This window comes from Drosophila subpulchrella, unplaced genomic scaffold (assembly GCF_014743375.2).
Source record: "Drosophila subpulchrella strain 33 F10 #4 breed RU33 unplaced genomic scaffold, RU_Dsub_v1.1 Primary Assembly Seq391, whole genome shotgun sequence".
Taxonomy (NCBI): Eukaryota; Metazoa; Arthropoda; class Insecta; order Diptera; family Drosophilidae; genus Drosophila; species Drosophila subpulchrella.
The window spans coordinates 546501-552500 of NW_023665613.1; the positions used below are offsets into that span (position 1 = coordinate 546501).

At 29.7% G+C, this 6000-nt stretch overlaps 1 non-coding gene across 1 annotated transcript in view; it reads left to right on the forward strand.

Annotated features, from left to right (window-relative positions):
- Positions 1 to 5897: 5897 nt before the first annotated feature.
- The window catches only part of LOC119562020, a 1995-nt gene continuing 1892 nt past the window's right edge, over positions 5898 to 6000 (forward strand). The window contains exon 1 of the ribosomal RNA XR_005221611.1: positions 5898 to 6000. This exon is cut by the window's right edge and continues 1892 nt beyond it. This is a non-coding gene — a ribosomal RNA (small subunit ribosomal RNA).

The following is a 6000-nucleotide window of genomic DNA, read 5'->3' on the forward strand; positions in this document are numbered from 1 at the left end:
GTTGGTTGGTGGTTGGTTGGCGGCTGCTCCTATTATTGTTCAAGACTTATGTTATGGTAGCAAGTCTGTATCGTCATATTAATTATTAGTGACGCGAAAAAGTAGTGGAAATCATATTCCATGTATAAATAGATTCCTATGGTAATGAAATTTTCAAGTAAAGAGAGGACCATTCAAGTAAGAGGACATATAAAAAGTAAGTATATGTTCCTCCAATGGTAGCAGTGGTTGGTTGGTTGGCGGCTGATCCTCTTATTGTTCAAAACTTATTTTATCAATATGAGTTTGGCAATACAATAAAGAAGACCAATCTAATCCATATAAAACTAAATGTATTATATGGATATGCTTAGGAAACCCATATATTCATAAAAAAAAATTATGTATAGAAAATTATACATATATCTTTTATATAAATGAATCGTATGGATATCGCCTTATGGTAGGTATAATAACTTTTTAAGGCATAATAATGTATAATATAGAAAATATACATTGAAATATAAATGCATTTTTATAGATATGGCGGCATATAAGTGCCATATACACAAGAATAAATAATAGAATTTACCAATATATAATTAAAATGAGATATATAAACCTAGTGAGGGGCTGCACTAGTATATGAATCGTATGGATATGGCTTATAGGTATAATACCTATAAGGCATAATAATGTATAATATAATAAATATAAATTAAGATATGAATGAATTATATAAATATGGCATAGAAATGCCATATACATACATAAGAATAAATGGTAGAATTTACCCATATATCACTGAAACACGATATATAAACCTAATGATAGCTGGCACTAGTACTGTAAACATGCACGCAATAGTGCGTGGGGTAAAAAACTACTATAGGGAGGTGGTCGTTGGCGGGCCCCTCCTCGTATTGGTCAAAACTTATGTTATGCATATGAATTTGTCAATACTATATAGAACGCCAAGCATATCCATATAAACTATGGATATGCATAGAAATCCATACAAAAGTAAAAAAAAATTATGTATAGAAAAATATACATATATTTATATAAGTGAATCGTATGGATATGGCTTATAGGTATAATACCTATAAGGCATAATAATGTATAACAAGTAAATATACATTGAAATGTGAATGCATTGTATGGATATGGCATATAAATGCCATATATATAGAAATAAATTGTATATCAATGATATAACAATTATAAACCTAGTGAGGGGCGGCACTAGTGAATGAATCGTATGGATATGGCTTATAGGTATAATACCTATAAGGCATAATAATGTATAATATAATAAATATACATTAAGATATGAATGGATTGTATAAATATGGCATAGAAATGCCATATACATAAGAATAAATGGTAGAATTTACCCATATATCACTGAAACACGATATATAAACCTAGTGATAGCTGGCACTAGTACTGTAAACAGGCACGCAATAGTGCGTGGGGTAAAAAACTACTATAGGGAGGTGGTCGTTGGCGGGCCCCTCCTCGTATTGGTCAAAACTTATGTTATGCATATGAATTTGTCAATACTATATAGAACGCCAAGCATATCCATATAAACTATGGATATGCATAGAAATCCATACAAAAGTAAAAAAAAATTATGTATAGAAAAATATACATATATTTATATAAGTGAATCGTATGGATATGGCTTATAGGTATAATACCTATAAGGCATAATAATGTATAACAAGTAAATATACATTGAAATGTGAATGCATTGTATGGATATGGCATATAAATGCCATATATATAGAAATAAATTGTATATCAATGATATAACAATTATAAACCTAGTGAGGGGCGGCACTAGTGAATGAATCGTATGGATATGGCTTATAGGTATAATACCTATAAGGCATAATAATGTATAATATAATAAATATACATTAAGATATGAATGGATTGTATAAATATGGCATAGAAATGCCATATACATAAGAATAAATGGTAGAATTTACCCATATATCACTGAAACACGATATATAAACCTAGTGATAGCTGGCACTAGTACTGTAAACAGGCACGCAATAGTGCGTGGGGTAAAAAACTACTATAGGGAGGTGGTCGTTGGCGGGCCCCTCCTCGTATTGGTCAAAACTTATGTTATGCATATGAATTTGTCAATACTATATAGAACGCCAAGCATATCCATATAAACTATGGATATGCATAGAAAACCATACAAAAGTAAAAAAAAATTATGTATAGAAAAATATACATATATTTATATAAGTGAATCGTATGGATATGGCTTATAGGTATAATACCTATAAGGCATAATAATGTATAACAAGTAAATATACATTGAAATGTGAATGCATTGTATGGATATGGCATATAAATGCCATATATATAGAAATAAATTGTATATCAATGATATAACAATTATAAACCTAGTGAGGGGCGGCACTAGTGAATGAATCGTATGGATATGGCTTATAGGTATAATACCTATAAGGCATAATAATGTATAATATAATAAATATACATTAAGATATGAATGGATTGTATAAATATGGCATAGAAATGCCATATACATAAGAATAAATGGTAGAATTTACCCATATATCACTGAAACACGATATATAAACCTAGTGATAGCTGGCACTAGTACTGTAAACAGGCACGCAATAGTGCGTGGGGTAAAAAACTACTATAGGGAGGTGGTCGTTGGCGGGCCCCTCCTCGTATTGGTCAAAACTTATGTTATGCATATGAATTTGTCAATACTATATAGAACGCCAAGCATATCCATATAAACTATGGATATGCATAGAAAACCATACAAAAGTAAAAAAAAATTATGTATAGAAAAATATACATATATTTATATAAGTGAATCGTATGGATATGGCTTATAGGTATAATACCTATAAGGCATAATAATGTATAACAAGTAAATATACATTGAAATGTGAATGCATTGTATGGATATGGCATATAAATGCCATATATATAGAAATAAATTGTATATCAATGATATAACAATTATAAACCTAGTGAGGGGCGGCACTAGTGAATGAATCGTATGGATATGGCTTATAGGTATAATACCTATAAGGCATAATAATGTATAATATAATAAATATACATTAAGATATGAATGGATTGTATAAATATGGCATAGAAATGCCATATACATAAGAATAAATGGTAGAATTTACCCATATATCACTGAAACACGATATATAAACCTAGTGATAGCTGGCACTAGTACTGTAAACAGGCACGCAATAGTGCGTGGGGTAAAAAACTACTATAGGGAGGTGGTCGTTGGCGGGCCCCTCCTCGTATTGGTCAAAACTTATGTTATGCATATGAATTTGTCAATACTATATAGAACGCCAAGCATATCCATATAAACTATGGATATGCATAGAAATCCATACAAAAGTAAAAAAAAATTATGTATAGAAAAAATATACATATATTTATATAAGTGAATCGTATGGATATGGCTTATAGGTATAATACCTATAAGGCATAATAATGTATAACAAGTAAATATACATTGAAATGTGAATGCATTGTATGGATATGGCATATAAATGCCATATATATAGAAATAAATTGTATATCAATGATATAACAATTATAAACCTAGTGAGGGGCGGCACTAGTGAATGAATCGTATGGATATGGCTTATAGGTATAATACCTATAAGGCATAATAATGTATAATATAATAAATATACATTAAGATATGAATGGATTGTATAAATATGGCATAGAAATGCCATATACATAAGAATAAATGGTAGAATTTACCCATATATCACTGAAACACGATATATAAACCTAGTGATAGCTGGCACTAGTACTGTAAACAGGCACGCAATAGTGCGTGGGGTAAAAAACTACTATAGGGAGGTGGTCGTTGGCGGGCCCCTCCTCGTATTGGTCAAAACTTATGTTATGCATATGAATTTGTCAATACTATATAGAACGCCAAGCATATCCATATAAACTATGGATATGCATAGAAAATCCATACAAAAGTAAAAAAAAATTATGTATAGAAAAATATACATATATTTATATAAGTGAATCGTATGGATATGGCTTATAGGTATAATACCTATAAGGCATAATAATGTATAACAAGTAAATATACATTGAAATGTGAATGCATTGTATGGATATGGCATATAAATGCCATATATATAGAAATAAATTGTATATCAATGATATAACAATTATAAACCTAGTGAGGGGCGGCACTAGTGAATGAATCGTATGGATATGGCTTATAGGTATAATACCTATAAGGCATAATAATGTATAATATAATAAATATACATTAAGATATGAATGGATTGTATAAATATGGCATAGAAATGCCATATACATAAGAATAAATGGTAGAATTTACCCATATATCACTGAAACATGATATATAAACCTAGTGATAGCTGGCACTAGTACTGTAAACAGGCACGCAGTAGTGCGTGGGGTAAAAAACTACTATAGGGAGGTGGTCGTTGGCGGGCCCCTCCTCGTATTGGTCAAAACTTATGTTATGCGTAAACATATGATTTTGTCAATACTATAAAGAAAACTTGTTTTGTACATACAAAACTAAATGAATTATATGGATATTGAAAAATAAATGGCATTATATCCATATAATGAAAATATACTTGTATTCTCTTATTATAAGAGAGAATACCGTATAGTTGGTTGGCAAAGACAATTGAAAATACCCGAATTGCAGATGATGGGTTCAAAAACTACTATAGGGTGGTGTAGCAAATAATATGAAGATGATATATCCATATAATGGATATACACTAGTATTCTCTTATTATAATAGAGAATACCATATAAATGGTTGGCAAAGACAATTGAAAATACCCGAATTGAAGTTGACGGGTTCAAAAACTATTATAGGGTGATGTAGCAAATAAAATAATGAAGATATATCCATATAATGGAATTATATGTGTATTCTCTTATTATATGAGAGAGTACCAAACGGTTGATTGGCAAAGACAATTGAAAATACCCGAATTAAAGATATTGGGTCCAAAAACTACTATAGGATGGTCAATGGGCCGGCCATCTACTATTGACGTGACAAAATACTGTCTGTCGGTAGAGAAGATATTAATCCGTCAAATTTGTTTCTTTATTCATTTATGAATATGAGACTTGGCTCCACGGTTAATATTTTAAGCCCAAAGATAATAATGTTGAAACAAAGGCCAAGGTTTCTATTATACATAGAATAACAAATTGTTTCCGAACTTTATCGTTAATCCAAATAAATAATTACAATTGAGGCAGGCTAATAATGATATATATTTTGTATTGATAATCTTGATATATATGTATATTGGTCTGCCATTATCACATACTGAGTTATGTGATAATTCCCTGCGGGGATAAATTAAAAGAGGTGTCCCTATATTAAAAGAAAATAATATATATATATATTATTTTTTCTAACGTACATATCATATATGCGCTCGGTTTTATATTATATATTACCAAAGAGTCTTATATGAATATATACAGATAAATTTTAAATTTATCATCAAAATACAAATGATTTAATTCAATATTTTATATTGGTTAAACAAAAATTGTACATGTGTGGATACAATAATGACGTATGTCGAACAAAAAAGATATTTTAGAATGAAATATGCAAATATAAAGAAAATTATTACGTATTACGAAAAAAAATATTGTGTTTTTAACATCAATAATTAAAAAACTTGTTATTATTAGTGGCGGAACAAGTATATATTGTGAAAACAACAAACGTATACGAATGCTATATAAAAATGGCCGTATTCGATAGAAAACAATCTATAAAATTTATATTGCTAATTTCTATTCAAAAATATGAATGAAATATGAATAAAAACATTATTCTGGTTGATCCTGCCAGTAGTTATATGCTTGTCTCAAAGATTAAGCCATGCATGTCTAAGTACACACGAATTAAAAGTGAAACCGCAAAAGGCTCATTAT